The 17,556-nt window shown below is 39.1% G+C and overlaps 1 long non-coding RNA gene across 1 annotated transcript; it reads left to right on the forward strand.

Moving 5' to 3' along the window:
* Positions 1–2,513: 2,513 nt before the first annotated feature.
* Positions 2,514–16,358, forward strand: LOC146434020 (uncharacterized). The gene is made up of 3 exons (XR_014853625.1): positions 2,514–2,682; positions 4,207–4,352; positions 16,187–16,358. It is a non-coding gene; the product is annotated as an uncharacterized LOC146434020 (long non-coding RNA).
* Positions 16,359–17,556: the final 1,198 nt, after the last annotated feature.

Below are 17,556 nucleotides of genomic sequence, written 5' to 3' on the forward strand. Positions count from 1 at the left end.
ATTAATTAAACATGTTTCAGCATAAAGGGACATTCTTAGCAGAGCAGTTTGCTTGGTATGTTTATGAAGTTCCTCCATGGACAGAGATTGTAAGCATTTTTTATTGTTCAGCAGTATAGCTCCTAAATAGTAATATTTTTTTTAATTACCCCTCCAATAAAGTGGACCGAAAACCAGACATGCCTGACAGTTCATGGTGCTTTGTCCTTTCCCTTTAAATTGGAGCACAATGAGAAATTCTGGTTATAGTCAGGTTAGTGCTATCAGAATTGTACTGCATTGGCTAAGTCATGCTTTTCTTTAAAGATAAAGTTTTACTAAATTTAATGGGCTTTCTTAATAGGTACCAAAGAGCTTTTGTTAATGGCCTGTATGCCTGGCTTAAAAGCTAAAGAAATGTAGTTACTGAGGAAGGAGATTGCTAATTAGGCCTTACTTCCAAGCAAATGTGGATGCTGTTTGATAAAATGACTGACAACGAGCTACGTATTCCTCCCTCCACCTCTTTTGGTGCTTTACTGTAATTAGAAATTACATCTTTAACACATGCTACACTACACTGATTGATATAAAAGGACCATGTGGAAGTTGCAAGGGATTTTATTACTTTAACAGTGGACTTTCCCATAAAATAATTGATATATAGCATGAGCAGAGTGAGTGTGTAATAAAAAGTCATAGTATGTTGAACCAGCATAATTGCAAGGAAAAAGAGAGCATTTTGCAGCTTTTCTAGAAATTTGATAGAATTAGGAGGATACATATTTTCACTGTACTTAGTAGGAGCAGAATTGTACATGATCTTCAGCTGGAGTCAATTGGCCTAGTTTCAAAATTAATGGTCTTTTGGCCTTTACAGCTACCAAATAATATAACCTGTGAGATACTGATAAGGACCTTGGCAAAAATAGCAGCTATAATGAAAACAAAGAATTTCTTCCTTTGATCACTTTTTCCCAGTTTGTGAATAACTCCATTAAACTTGATAGGGCTACCTATGCTTTTTTATATAGCTTCTATTGGCATAGTATCCAAGTACTTCCCAAGGATTAATGGGTTTTAATTTAGTGATACCACTATTAGGCACAAAAATCTCATTGTTGCCATTTTAGGAGACTGAAACTAAGCGACTTTATGCATTGATTTGTGTAACTTAGTATCAGACTCTTTGAGACACCTTACAACCACTCATCCTAGAAACTTAAATACCGAATAGTCACACCTGAAATCTGTTTTCTGAACTGTGTGCCCATTCAGAACTGCGTCCCCTCCGCAAAAAGAAAACCCAAGGCAAACAAAAGACCCAAACAAACCACCACAATCCTTAAGCCAGCTTTGGAAAAGTCATTACATAAAAAAATCTTTCATATACACAATTGAATGAATTCCTTTTCTCCCAAAGGTTGATTATATTTAATGATAGAGTAGAGCTGAGGTTTAGAAATTTGGTTTTAATAGATGTTAAACTAATCATTAAATGCAATCAGGTTTGTTTCCTGTGTTGTTTGAAGTCAAAAGGGTGGTCAGAGGCTCTTTCCAGACATTCCCTGTTGTCTTGATAAATGCTCTTAAGTAACAGCTGATGAGAATATTTATATCTTAACGTCAGTATTGTTTGACTATATTTTTCTATTTTTGTCATCATTTATTGTTTGTTTCTTACATTATAGATGTACCTGATGTACACTGCAGAAAATAGCATTTTAAACCTTTTTCCTCAATTGTCTTCTAAGTACCTGTAAGATCATGAAAACACCCTGCAGTACCCAAGTTAACTTTAGAAGGGTTAAGCAGTAATTCCCTTGGTGACCATGTTCACATTGTGAGATGCATCAACACACATGTTTTGTCTATCAAGCCTAAAGAATATCCCATTTAGGGCTTTTCCCCACAGTAATCAAGGCTGGAGGCAGCAAAACAGCATTCCCTTCAGAGGATGCAGCAACAACATGAACTCAACCTTTGTTAAAGACTAAGCTCTGCCACGGGTTCCTTTTTGCAATATATTGTGGTGTGACTTCAGTTTCCTACAGTGAAGGCAGCCAAGGCAAAAAGTACAAGACTGGAGAATAATGTAACAAAAACGTGCTGCTCTGCATAAAGCTCCTAAGTTTCAGACTTGTTGCTGGTCAAAGCTGGCCTATTGACCCTTGTCCACTCTAGCTGAGTAAACCTGCAGATCTTTGCTAAGGTATGTTTGCAGCAGGAAAGGTCTTGCGCTCTAATTAAATGCAGATGGCATGCAAATAGGCTCTCCAGATGTTTAAGTTAATCTAATTAATATAAATCTGAGCCTAATGCCTTCCTTTATTTCAGAGGCAAAAGAATTGTTGAGAAATACTTGAATCTTTGAAAATGGTATTAAAACATGGTATTTGCTTTTCTTTTTTTGATTTGCACTAATTTTTTTCTTTTACTTACAACAAAATTAATTTTTGCCTACAAGAAGCCTTTTGGCTGCCTTTTTCTGGAAAAAAACCAACTGTCTGGCATAAAAGCAAATAGCCTGTGGATTTGGCAAGATGATAAACACAAAGATTTCTCTTCCATTTGCAGTAGAATATTGCATTATGAGAAACATTAATAGTAATCTCACTTTTGTGCACCTTGGGATGGCTTGCTGGAGACCACTCAATTTTACTTCAAAAACTAACCAAATAAAACTAAGGCAAACAAAACAAGGTATGTTCACAGCTTTGTTTTAAAATATCATAGGCATATTTTTACTAAGGACACAGTTTTGACAGCCCCTTCTTTGTAGAATTCTCATCTGCTCTGATCATTTGATAAGGGCTAATTTTTCCAGGTTGCTTTGCTTTTGTTTAGTTTATTTTTTTTTTCAGAATTCTTAACCTTTTCATACTTTCAGTGTATTTTTAAATTATTGCAAAAATTCCCCTTCCTTCTCCTGTGGCTAAGCAGGAAGCCAGCAGGATACCAATACTGCTTACTCACGGAAATTAAAAACAAAACAATAGGTAAGAAAAATAAAGAAATAGAACAAACAAGAGACACTATCTTTTCTGTTAAAGCTTAATGTATTGTGCTGGTTACTCAATATACTGGTTATTCAATATACTGAAGCTTGAAGTATTGAAACTTCTGCAGGAGAGTTTCTGCAGAATTTGTCTCTTAGTTATTTCAGTGTCTGTAAGTGAAACATGGTATTGAACTACTAGTCTGTCTGTGTGCCCAAAATCCAGGTAAAAAAAGCAGTAAGTCAGCGATGGTAGCCTTGCAGCCCAGAGGCCATGTTTAAGGGGTGATAGTTTTTGGTGAGGCGTTCTGTTTATTGGTTTATTTTTGTCATACCCCTGCAGATGCTGGTGTTTAAGGGACTCATCAGGCTGGCATAGGTGATGTCAGGCTCTCTGGACATGTGTGTTTATCACCTCCATGTGAAGTGTCTCACTCTCCTGTCAAGTCTTTCCTGAGGTGCTTGGACTCCTTCTTCCAAGCAGAACTGCAGTGTGTGCCAGGAGAGCACTGTCTTTTGATTAAACCAGCCCAGACAAGGGGACAAATATCTCCCCTAAACCTGTTTGTGGTATTAAAGATTACCTTAGGGAGAAAGAAAAGGGGAAAGTATGCTTCCATCTTCTTTTCCCTTTCTTCTAATGATGTGGTGATATGACCAAGTTGCCTATTTCCCCTTGAATCAAAATATACCTTATTAGGGTGACTATTTGAAATGTCTTGTAATGCAATTACTTAATTTCATTTATGTAACTTGCAACTCGCCTCTCCTTCAAAAACATTGATTCCGAATTCTGTCTCCTGTTTTTCTCCAAAGCTGCATATCTTTTATTCTCTTAAATTTTCATTTGTAAGGTCATATGATTGGAGACTTGTATCTAATTCAACACCTTCTCTCTAGACTTTGGGATTAATAGACTTCTCCATTTGCCACTGACAAGTGTGTGAAGAACAGCTCGTAACATGATTGAACTCCATTGATTTTTCATAAAAGTTTAATAAGCTGATACAGGTCAAAAGCATTGCAAAATTTGTTATAAATTCCTGTGGTGATCTGAACAAGACAGTGGGGATAGCTGGCACCAGAGGAATTTAAATACATGTTGTATTACATGGAGGATAACAAGGACTTGAAACTTTTTGGTTAATCATTTTGAATATTTTACTTCAGATTGTGAGATTTGTAACATTGCATGGCTCTCCTTGTTTATGTTTTGTATTTGTTTACAGGTGATTTGCTCATAACTGCTTTATTAGGAAACAGATCTCGGAAAAATACTTAAATTGCTTCCCAAGAAAGGAAACCTCAGGTTTGCATGTGAGTCCACTTTTCACTGTAATAGTTGACTAATATTGCATGAATCCATTCAAATCAGGTGAGGTTCCAATTGTGCTACAACTTCTAATCAAGTCTGGGCAGAGCTCTCTGATAAGTTCCCTGAGCTGGTTGCATTATGAATTAGGTCATGTTTGAAAATTGCCCGGACAAAATGCAGAGCGTTTACATCAGTTATAGATGTCATTTGGGCTTACAATATAGAAAACAACCATGCAGAAAACCTCAGTAGCTCCTCCAGGAGCTTGGAGATTGCCCCGAAGCCCCATATCTTTCTCTGTGCTGGTCTGGGACCTGTGACCACAGTGGGGAAGTCTAGTGTGGCCCATTGCTGCTGCTGAGCTTGTGGCCACAGGCCAGAGTTGCAATATGCCCACTGGCCACATCAGTCTGGTGAGTTGTCCCTCAGGACATGAATCTTTCATGAGCAGCAAAACCTTTTTATGGCTTACCTTTGTTCCTTGAGCGTGCAAACTGCAGAGGAACAGGATGTTTATTCTATGTACAGTGACCATTCCCACTGAAGAGGGACTGCCTTTAGGGTGGGCACAGCTCCCTTGAGGGAGGTACCTCCCGTACCTTGGATGGTAGGTGTGAGTCCTGAGGACCTCTAGTGTGTGCTGTGTTCCTCCCAAATGCACTAACAATAGAATTTGTTGCAAGTAAGCTACCATGTTTAATATAATCCTCAGGTCAGCATTACCAGATGAGGTCTCACAGGATATGGTAAAATTATTCACTAGTTGGTGTTTTGTGTCATATGTACCATATAGATGGCTCCATGAAAAATTTAAATTAAAAATCACAAAATATAGTTTGTTAAGAATATTAATAAGTTTTGGCCACAGGTTTTGTGGCATGGGGCAGTATCTTTTTAAGATAACCAAGAATGCGAACTTTCATATGGATCTAACACCCTGAAAAATGAGCCTTGTGCTCCCTTGCTAGCTGGGCAGTATAAGAGGGGAGAATTCAGTGCATGAATCCAAAACCCTCTGGAAAGCATTCTTTATAGCTCCAATAAAGTACTCTAGCTATTTCAGTGTTTGCTATTGACACCAAAGACACCTGAATATTCCTTAATGTACTGAAATGTCCCAGAGGGTCACTAGTAAGAATGGTGCATTTTCTGGTATGGCATACAGTTTTTAAAGGTTCCTCTCTATTATCATCTTCATTGCTGTCCTACAGATGAAAAAACAGGCAATTTCCTCTTTGCTTTATGCGCTGCCTCTGTGCAACAGCCGCGTTCCAGCGTGATGCACTCAAAGTGTCAAGTATGAACCCGAAACTGGGGGGAGGATTCTGCAGGAGCTATAAATTGCCTCTTTTCCAGAGGTTATTTCTGCACTCACCCTTGGTGTGCAGAACTTATTTCTGTGCTTGGGTTAATGTTTAGGATTTCTTTATAGGTCATCTTTTATTCTAAAAAACTAAATAGAAATCCTTCTGTTCATCCATTAAATTTGTGGGTTCTGTGTACTGTACAATATGTTTAAGGGAGGGGGATATTCTTTCTTGAATTATAGTTCTTCAAGTGAAATGGTTATCTTTTCTATAACCTTTCCTGTCAGTGCCTTCAGAAAGGCAGTACAGCAATCACTTAGGTGCTTATATTTTATGATTAGTATCTTACAATTAAAATATGTTTTCATATAACTTTAATTTATCCAGGGTGTATGGCAGGCTCAGATCTTTGCACAGTGTCTGTTGCTCCTGAGACACTGTAATTTGTTAGTAGCTCAGCACCTGATCTGTTCCACATTTCCTTCATACAAATGTGTCTTGATGATGTTGCCATTAGTATTTATTGTGATAGCAAGTATTTATCTCAAGATTAGGATCTGGAGATGATTAGCACATTTCAAAAGTCAGTGGAAAAGTGATCTTTTAGCCAAGATGGCTCACCAAGAAAAAAACATCTTCTGAGCTGGGGATGGACCCAGGAAAAGGATGCAAAGGACAGGACTTGGTTGCCCACTGGTGGGTGAATGGCACAGGTCTCAAGTGTGTCCTACCTTTGCTCCAGCTGCTCTCAGGTGTATCTGGAAGGGCAATGTCCTATGGACCACCTAGTCCTGTGATTTATGCTGAATGCTGGACAAGGTAGGGTATAGAAGCAGTTTGTTTTCCATTTCTGTTCTGCAATCCCCAAATTATTCTGAAATTTTCCTGAAAGTCACTCAAATTGGATAAGTCTTGTGTGTCATGTGTCCCCCTGCCTTAGCTGTAAAGCAGATTCACCTAGGTGAAATATTTCTGGGACATACCGGGAAAAGAGTCTGTATATATGCAAAACTGCTTTTTTTCCCCTGTTGTGTGGCAGTTGATTTTAGACATAAGAAAAGTTATTTTTATGAAGCCTTTTCTACCCTATGAAAATTAAGGACCTTTTAACTGTTTTCTTGGTTACATTTTCTTATGAATCTCTTACTCTGCTAACGTGTATTATATTTTTCCTTCTCTGCAAAGACTTGAGACTTTTCAAACACATGTGAGTAGCATTTATCCCCCTTCCGGCAGTAATATTATGACTACTTATGTTTTGTGCTTCTGAAGGATTCAGCACTGTGGGAAAATGCAGAACGCTGTGTAGAGAAGAAATCAAAGAATATTAATGTATTCAAATGAAGGGAAAAGAAAATTGAATCCAGACTTACATTTGCCTGTAAATTATTAGAATAAGTACAAGTATAATTTAATAGAAAGTAACTTAACTGTAGCTTAGTAATGCTGTATTTTATCCTGTGTGTGAATAGTAAGAAATGTGATATGCCAGGAAGGGAAAACACTGTTTCTTACAGCTTGCATTAGACCATTGGAAAATAGTAATGTAGGGAATCTCAGTGATAAATCCAGAAAAAACAAGTTGGCATTCATAAAATTGGCTTATTTATTTATAAATGGTACCAGAGATGCAGTGAGCTCCAAATGCTCAGTAAACTGTAAACACGGATTTCTGTCAGAGGCCTCTGAATTATCTTCTTGTCTTCTGTCTTATTGCCCTCCCTACCATGGTCCTCTTATTTTCCACCTCCCTACTTGGCAGTTCCTGCTCCCCTTGCATTGTCTCAGGTCTGCTCAGCTGCCCATGGAGGTGGGCACTAATGCCAGCACATGGTACTGACTTCCACAAGGCAGTCTGAAAGTGGGTACACTCCAGGAGCTACCGAGTTTAGGACTGCCAACACCAACATTGTTGGGCTCTTGCCATTCTCATAGTGTGTTTGTGGCCCAGTGTAATCTCCGCTGCCCTAAGCAGGGACAAAGGACACCCAGAGAGGCTGCAAGAGATCCCAGCACATCAGCACACACCATGCAAGTAGTGGGAATAACAAAAGAGAGCTGCTGAGGAGCAGTGACCTGTGTGCCAAACGCAGCCACCCCTCACAGCAGGAGCTACATGAGCACAGAGAGCCTGCAGTTTATGGAAAGCAGTAGGTATGTAGGAATAGAACATGTCTTCTCTACTTTGGACATGGCACGATATTGAGCAGGCAGGGGGAAGGTCCCTGAGGATGTGCTTTGGCTCAGCCATGGGGATGCTCATGGGAACTTCAGCCAAGTGCTTTAAAATTAAATGTATGCTTGTTTCCTGTAAGGGAAGAGCTGTGCCCTTAGGAAATGGGCAGTGCTTTGGATGTAGAGGGCTGGTGTCTAAGCTAACTTTTCTGGTGCCAGAAAAGGAGGAGCGTGGGGTTGAGGAAAGGGAATGCAGCTGAAGGATTTGCGTATCTTACTATTGTTTTTGGCAATAATTGTCTCTGAAGTACTTTAAGTGAAATCAGTGAAAAATGTATGAATAAATAATAGGAGATTTACATTTCAGCCATAAAAATATTTTTGGACTAAGCTTTTGAACTTTCACCCTAGTATGTTAGGCTCTGTAGACCCAAAGAACAACTAAGTAGCTGTCATTAATTTTTATTTCCCTTTTACCATGGAATTTTCATGGTTTGTCAGGGTTTGAGGCAGCAGTGTGTGAAGTGATGGGTGCTTTCCTCATGCAACCCCTGTGCAGAATTCCCTTCTGCCACCAGGCTTTGAGCCTGCGTGACAGCTGCTCTTGGTCTTCTGCTCTGCTGCCTCCTGTGACAGTCTGGATGTCCTGCAAGATCTGTTAGGAGAGAGGGAGGAAAAAGCTTCATTTGTCCCTCAAAACAGAGGCAAGCAAATATGAAAACACCTGAAAGCTTGTAAGACTTTATCTGAAAGAGGGAGGTTTGGATACAGCATTCACTGTTACTGATGTTTCTAAGAGCCCCTAAACATGCTCTGGTTTCTGCTTTTGTTTATTCTAGAGGAGTGACAGCAACAGAGACTCACAGTCTGAAGTTTTGCTGTGTGGATGTTGCTTGGGTAGAGTTTTTCTAAAAAGGTTTTTGAGGAAGGCAATTTCTTCTCATTTTTGAGGATTTTTTTCCTTTTCTTCGTCATCTTTTTTTTTTTTGTACCTTTTCTGCTTGCTTCTCTGACTATAATGCTGTTTTCTCCTTTCTGTCTTTATTTTGCTGTGGGTACTTTGTTTTAAATTTTTATACTTTCTCTTCTGTTATATTCCAGTGTGTAGGCTGGTTTTGACCTTTGAATTTTTGCAAAATATCCCTTCCCAAAATTCATATGCCCTCATAACCTGCTTTACTTTGTAGATTTGTATACATGCACATTATATAGATTCGTTGATCAGTCTGGTTTTGGTGGGGTTTTGGCAATCATGCAAGTAAACAGGTAGAGGAGACCTACATATTCTATGTGAAAGTGGAATGCAACTCTATTATATCAGAGAAATTAAAGAGTGATTTATCTGTGCCACCATTACCTGTAGTGCCAGGTGATTGGTATTACTGTCTGCACTGAGTAAAGCCTCATAATCTCACGGAAAGACATGATACAGATTATTAGTTAAAGGTTTTTTTAAAGGATTTGAAACAGGGTGGAAGTTCTCTCTTTTTAAGAGGTTATACCCCCTGTTTTTCTGTCAATAATCTCTATTAGTAATATAACACATAGGTCACTAGTATGGTCTATGTTCTATGTCATGAAATGAGTAACTAAAAATATTAAATTTCCATTTTGTTAAGTTCCTCCGAAGGCTGCCAGCAGAGGAGAGAGATTGGTGGGTGGTGCTGGGTACATGAGTGAAATGATAAGTGCACACCTCAGTGTTTTGGTAGACTTTTTGATACATCACTGCAAATGTGAGCACAGATTTAAATTAGGGAAGGTTTTTAAAATTAATTCCACCCCTTTTCTGGCAACCCTTTTTGAGTAAGGTTGTGTGTAAGAAGCCCTTCATTTTGCAGAGCCTTTGCTGGTGGCTTTGAGGAGGAGCTGGTTGTTCGCAGCATTTGGGTGTGACTGCAGAGGGATGATGCCCAGCACTGTGTGCAGGGCTCAGGGCACAAAGCAGGTGTGACCAGCACTCCCCTCCTCCCCAACTATGTGTACCCTGGCACAATGATCTGCGCTGTGGATTAGCAGGTATTAGGTAGTGGACTGTGAAATAGATTCTTAGCTTCATCAATATTTATCAGTTATGACCTTCTGTCCCTAGTGAATGCTTATTTCTGAGAAATTTAAAAGAAAGAAAGAAACAAACAAAACCCTCTACCAAAACAACAAAAAACCCCACCCAGACTCATACAATGTAAATAAGTTGAAAAGCCCACAAAACTTCTATTGAGAGCTTTCTGATTGTTGCTATGTTTTGGAGTAATACATTGTCCAAGATACAGCACTGCTATGATATATTAGACTAATATATCATGAGAGTGTCATAGCTTTGATGATGTATTAATGGAATACATCATTAAGGTGCCATAGCTCTTATGATGCATTACTCAAAACATGACCAACTGGTTGGGGTAGCACGCAAGCATGTGTGTGTATGAAGTAGTGTTTCTCTCCCTAAAAGTTCATGTGCAAGAAAAGTTAGGAAGCCCTGAAAGTCAGGGGGTCCTAAAGAGAGGGGTTGAGCTGGATGGGACCAAAATGGAGGCTGGAGCTGTGTGCTTGCAGAATTTCTGTCTGAATGTACAGAAAACACGGGGAGGGAAGAAGAAACTACCTTTATTGAAGCAATGACAAATTTTCATTCCCTTTCAAAGAACACAGTGATATGTGCTATATTACATGAACAAGTTCAGCATTTTTCAAAAATGTCTTGACAAGTTTTTTTCAGGGTATTTTTGTCAATTTGCAAACATATTTTCTGGGAAAATTAGGTTGAATAGATTTTATGCAGATTTAAAAACTCTTTTGTCTTAGCTGTTATTCATCAAATTTTTGTTGTATATTTGTTGTATATCAGCTATTTCTGGTTTTAGAAAAGAAAGTAGGGTAAGTTGTGGTAAGCAGTGACAGTCTTTTAACAAAGTTTGGTTTTACCACATTTCCAGACATAGCTGGTTTTGGGCAAGCTTTGGAGAAGCTTTTTGATGCAAACTGATAAATCCCCCTCACCCTGAACATGAAATCAAACTTTAACAAAAGGTATTACAAAGCACCTTAAATACTGCTGATGATATATACTCACCTCCTTGTTTCCTAAGAAAAAGACTTTATGTGTTGTGTGTGTTTATCCTTATGAACTTTCTATCTCTTGCCTTCTTTAAATATTGTATTGTCCTGTATTGTCATGTTACGGATGTTATTGATGGCGTGTATGTCCTTGAACAGACTGTATTTATTGCCTGGTTTTGTTGAAAATCAAGCTCACAATTGCTCCAGTTTTGCAATGGTACATATTTACTAAATTTGAATATTGCTGCTTAATCTAATTAATCTCTTGGGGATTTTTTTGCCATTCGTAGAGCTGGGTGCAAGATTTGCCCATAGTTGACTTTTTTCCTCTGTCATGTTTAGAAAGAGAAGGATGCAGAGGCAGATGTAAAATACCACTTCTTGCTGGATCTAGAGAGAGGGAAGTGGGGGAACATTTCCAGGTCCTGAAAAATCAATATTTTCAGTATAAATTGCTCTTTTGCTCTTTATGATGAGAAGCATTAAGTATCCAGTAAAAAAGTTTCATTTCTCAGGTTTAACTGCACACAATATTTATCTAACTTTACCCACTTTTTTTACATCACAGTATCTTGAACACTAGATGGCATTGGCATTGTTAGTGTAAGTGGGGAGGAGATGGAGGATGCTCAAACCTCCTCCCTTTAATGGCCTCCATCTTCGTTCCTGCCATTCAAGAAGCCCAACCAGATGAAAAAATCCTCAAGTTCACAGAGTTAGGACCATACCATGTGCTGCATTTTCAGGTAATCTTCACTGATTGCTGCCTGGTCACTGCAGAAATGACCCAACCTACACAGCAGATTCTTACTGCTGGGTGGTTTTGAACAGACTGTGCAGAGCTGAGATTGCACCTGCAGCAACATCGGACATAACCTGTGGAAGACACCAGTGCATGGACTTGCCAGCAACCGTGTTATGATGCATTCCCAGTGACTAGCAGACTGCATTTTGTCTTGGGTGGGGTCTTTTTTTGTTTGGTTCGGGTTTTGTTTGTATTCTGATAATCTCTGCAAGAGTTACTGCAATGGTTAATTTCTTCTGATCCTATCTCCACTCTCGACTATAATTACAGGAAGTTGTTATGTTAGTGAGTATTCTAGGCATCTCTCATTAGAAGCAGCAGTTAACTAGGGATGTTAAAACAGATCTGTGTATACAGATTTGTATCTTTTTCAGGCCAGCTGAACAGTGTTTTGCAGCATGAAAGCTGATATTGGAAAGTCATGTTGCTGTCCTTTAATAGTGCTGGTGTGACCTTGGCTTTGTGTAACATTTTATTATAGGCTTATTTATGAAAGCCTAGGTGGAGAGCTTGAAGAAAATCATGGGAAGTTGGTTGTGAGAAGTAATTTCTCTGTGTTGTTTCTGCTTCAGAGCTTGGTGTGAACTGGTATCAAGTGATTAACTCTGGGACTGAAATGGCATCCCTGCGTGATATGGGAACTTGGCATCTCCTCAGTCATGCCCTGGACCTTCTTTAAAGGTCTCTTCTGACCCAAACCATTCTATGACAATAGAAGTTTAATTCTACTGACTGAACCTGTTTCTTTAGGAATGGCTGTCTAAAAAAGGGCTCTGAAAGCCGTTTGTGCTTGGTGATAAAACAGGATCAGATCAGTAGTAGACCCGCAATTCCCTTCTTTCAGGAATGTGCTGTTTCAAATAGCCTGGGTGGGTTCCATCCCTTACATTTACATTATTTGTGGAATTTATATATCATAAGTATTAAATTAATTGTTTAAGAAGCAATGCTTCATTCCTGCAATCGAGCAGTTGCTGTAATCTTTGACTGGGGAGTCATGTATAACCTAGTATTAGAGGCAATTATTTTAATGATGGTTTAATGACATGTCACCAGACTTGGAGCAGATGGGTAAACGGATTCTCAGAAAACTCTGCTTTTTGTTCTGTGATGATTACCTAGTTTTTGCTGATTAAAATTAAGACAGGAAGTGACAAAATAATGAAAGTAGTAAAGCCTGAAAAACTGAGGCAAGAAAGCAACTAAACCATTTCATAAGGGTAGTAGTGGAGAGAAGTATGAAAGCAGTGCTGTCTCCTGCTTGCTATTCCTTTATTTATTAAGCATAAAACTTTTTCAAATGCATGCTGTGGTAGTAGCTAGGGACTCAGCCCCAGGTCAGGGCTTTGTCATACTAGTGATAACCATACAGGTTCCTGTGCAATGAATGAAATTAGGGTTTTGGGTTTTTTAATGAGGGTTTGTTTTTTTTTTTAATAAACTATCACAGAGAAGAGTCTGATGGCCTCTGTGACTACTCCCTTGGAGAGGTACCTGTAGTAATGAAGTAGCTTAGTAATATAATGAAGCACAAACTTCTAGGAACTTTGTGGGGGATGTTGTCTTGCCTTTGGAAATGGAATGTTTCAATGCATTTCTCTGGTTGCACTGCAAGGCTACGATGGATTTGGAGAGTGAATTCTTAACAATCAGTGAAACTCTCAGAACTTTTATCATAACGGTACAATGTGGGGTCCCAGCCAGTGTTGTGTAATTTATTGATGTCAGTGCTGGTTGTGCAGGCAAATGTGATCTTCCTGAAAATGTCTTACTTACATGCATTACTAGAAACTACTATGTGTATCTCTTTGAAAAGAGAGGCTGGTTTTGGAAATCAAATTAGATTTTCTCTCTATTAGCTTCACAAGAAGTTCCTTGTAACTATAACCACTGACCCAATGAGCCAAGTACTTCCATCAACTGTTTCACTTAATGATGTCTTTTATTACAGTTCAGCAGCCCAGTTGAGTGAGTAGCCGCATGATGGGCTAAGTGCCTCTGAAAGCTCAGCAGTAAAACTTTTGGGCCATCAAGTGATTTGAAAATGCTCTCCTATGGCTTGAGTAGGCATTTTTTAGTGTGGTTTGGAAGAAATTACACAGTAGCAAAACAAATCAGGAGAATGAGTGGCCATCAACCTACAAGTAATGATCAAAGATCAGTGCAGTTGAGAGAGGTTTACGGTGTGTTGATACCACCAAGCACATCTCTGTGGTCAGAACTTTAACAGCAAATACAGAATGAGACCCAATCCTAGCCCAATTTATTCTTTTTACTTTTTCCTTTTTTTTTCTTTTAAACAACTTCATGCAGTCTTCCCTCCTGGCTCTTTCTTGCAAAAAAGTGCACTGTTCTGTGGATTAGCTTGTGGAGTTTACAATTTGCAGTGTCTAAGTGAACAGAAACCAAATAAACTCTGTTATGTTAATGGGCTACGGAAATAAACTTCTGTGTAATAAAGTGAATTGACTGTCCTGACTCATTCTCAGCTTCTTTGTTTGCTCTAATTGGAATGAATTACGTTGTTTGCACTTCTGTTGTGGTTTTGCATGGCTTCTTGTAAAGTCTTGCCTTTTATCTTTTCCACTGTTAATGATCTGTACAACAGGTGTGCTAACTACCTTTTAGCATCTTGGCTGTAAAAGGAGAAGGATTTCCATCAGCAGTGTCTTGTTGGTTGTACCCATCCTACATGTGCCATATAAGCGCCTTTTTTTAACCAGCCTGGGCTGGGGTACAGAGACTTTTGTAGTTCCTGAGGTAGATGGTGCCTAGGGAATGAGGCATGGCAATGGTCTGAAACCCAAGGTATTTATTTCTGGGGCAGTTCACATCCTTAAGATCAGTTGTATAACACAAACTCAGTTTCTTGGAAAAGGCCCCGCTTAGTTTTACATTAATAAGAGATGTATATTTGGCTTCATGTCAGAAACAGAAATTCAGAGACTTTGAAAACCCTTTGAAGACTGTTGCAGCTGTAATTGGTGTGTTTTGTCTTGGGTGGAGAATTTGAAAGGTTTATTTCGAGAATATACACTCTTAAGGGCAGGAACTGTTACTCATCTGTGTTTGGAAAGCAGCACCAACACAGTCTGGATAACAATGATACTACAGAAGGTTGAAAGAACAATTAAAGAGTGGAAATAATGACCTAAGGGAGGAGCACTTAACTTAGCACGCCGACAACTGTGCATCGTGTGTTTGGGGAAATCTGAGGGGGGAGAGCAAGAGAGTTGTCAGAGAGACTAATACTCTCAGAAGAAATATGTTGAAATCTCTGCTTACATTTCATAGAAATGATATCAAATAACTTGAAGAAAAATCCTTTGAAACGGAAAGAGGGAATTTGTCCTCATTTGTGTTTTCTCCCAGGAGAGCTTGCCTCATTTTTTGGTTCTTTCTCTTTCCTTTCTAAGTACTTTGGGACAGGGGGGAGTCTGTCAATAAAACACCATCTCCAGAGCCACACTGTAATTGTGAATACCAGGAGATGCACACAAAAGCTGTCTGGTAAATCCAGTTTACCAAGGCCCCTCTTCCAGAGCCAGCCAGTGTCCCTCCAGGGTGGATACACCAGAACACCTCACGTCCTGATACCACTTGTTAGCTATTACTTGTTGCAGGTTTTAATCATTACTGTGACAGTCATGTTTCTGGAACAGTGTAGGATGTAGGTCAGTCTTGGCTGTGTTGTACGGGTGGGAGGATCAAGGCAATGCATCCTGGGGCCTTTCAGGGATTACAGGGGAGTTTGTGGCTGAAGAGAATCAGGGATTCCTGGGTTGTGTGCCCTGGATCTCCAGCAAGTGTCTCATACAAGCTGAACTACAGACCCGAGCATCAAATACCTCATGATTGACAGACCTTTTGAAACAGAACAGAATTTTATGTATATGCACCATTAAATACTACTGCTACTAGTACTACTACTAGTAGTACTTAATTTTAAGAAGGTAGAGAATTTTTGCTCTTTTATCCATCTTCTGGAATATTTCAATTATGTCTGTATATACACTTTTTTCTAAAATCTTTCTTTAAACTACTAACAAATTATATTTCTTCCAGGCTACATTGGCTTGTATTGTATTACTTATAGCTTTCATGAGAAGGCATTAAAACAAAGCAGAACAACTACAAAGTAACTACCAGGAAGAAAACAGGGTTTTTCTTGTGTTCTTGGCCTCAGTTTTATCACCCTGAAGTGATCACTTCCTTTCTGGAGCTTTTTCTTGTTTTGTGTATATTATTTCTGTGTGTAGTTGTTTGCATGAAATCAACCTCCTAACAGTGCCAAAATGTAAATTAAAAAAATTTGGTGGGTAGTAAAGCTAACAGCATCAGTAAAGTGATCCCTTAATAGTTCAATTATGGTCTAAATGCTTGAAAATACCTGTTATTAAAATTATGTTATTTTCTTCACAACTCCTACAGGCAATAAATGAACAATGATTGTGTATTATTAATTACTTCCAAGTATACAAATGGGGAAACATAGTTCTAGAGTAGCAGATAATCTCTCTAAATCTCCCTTGTCTCTGTGTCTCCAGGCTGGCAGCTGCTGACACTAATGTGTTGTGCTGTCACATGGGGAGCAGTTGGGCTGTGCAGTGTTTGCTTCCAGTGAGTGCCCCTGTTGTCTCCTTGGAGCTCCATCCTGAACAAAACATTCCTGAGACACCACTGATGCTGCTCTGCTGGACTTTCTCAGGACTCTGGCACACCAGGTGAGGTACCAGCTAGCTTTTCTGACAGCAAGAAAAGGCACCTTAAATGTGTCACTACAGAAAATACAGTGGGTTTTCTTTTTTATTTTTTCTCTGTCAGATGCCCAAGGGGCAAAGTTGGAGCAAAGTTTGATAAATAATATTTAAAAAACCCCAAAAGCAAAAAAAACCAAACAAAACCAAAAAAGCACATCAAAAATTTTGTTCCCTTTGCTCTTTTTGCCAATGGCTGTTTTCTTGGTTATGTTGATTATTGCTAAGCATGGTGGTGAAAAAAAGGCTGTCTTAAAATAATTTAATCCTAGCCCTGATGCTACTGCTATTTTTAGATTTGTCTATTAATATTTCTGTGCAGTTCTTTACCTAAAATTCTGGGATGTTTCCTCTTTTCTCTGAAAACGGTGTTTGGTAAGAACTGTTGATTATTTAGGTCTGTGGAACTGATCATTGTAAGCCAAGACACAGCAGGCTGACTGGTGACCTTGTCTTACATTTGGCTGGGGTTTCTTCAACTTGGTATGACCAGGTCCAGCAGTTGCTTTCCTGTTTTGACATTTGTGGTCACTGTGCTGCTTTAGACGCGTAGAAAATATTATGTCCTTGACTTTTCTCACCCTCCAATGTATAAAAAACTCTCCTGGAAATCCTGATATGTTGGTAAAGTTGGCTTATGAGTTTCGGTTTTGATACAAAGAAAATCAAAGTAGAAATGGGGTGGAGAGAACCTGAGTGGTACAAAAGGAGTGGAAAGGCAACAGAGGAGTCCCATGAAGAACAAGGACTCTCACTGGGAGGGAGTGGGGAACATCAGCTGGGTTTTCAGTAACAGGTGAGCAGAGGAGGGACACTGACATAAAGAAAGAAACAAAAATTGTGAGATATGTCCCAGCCTCACCTTCTCAGGGTCAGCGCCATTGACCTTCAGTGTCAGGTTCTGTATGCAAAAGTATGCAGGAGCTGGGGGGAGGTTGACACTCTAAATCCAGGTATTGTGGGACTCATAGGAAAGTGGTCTTGGGAAGAGTAGGACATTGCTGTGGAATATTTCAACTGGATTTGTGAAGTGAAAAAACAATCTGGCACAGTTTGTTAGGCAGCTGTAGTGTTTGATTTTAAATAAAAGCATACTCCAATAATAAGCTTCTGTTTTCACAGCATCAGTTGAATGACTTGATTAAATATATTCAATCAAT

This window comes from Lichenostomus cassidix, chromosome 8, assembly GCF_008360975.1.
Source record: "Lichenostomus cassidix isolate B80296 chromosome 8, HeHo_3.0, whole genome shotgun sequence".
Classification (NCBI taxonomy): Eukaryota; Metazoa; Chordata; class Aves; order Passeriformes; family Meliphagidae; genus Lichenostomus; species Lichenostomus cassidix.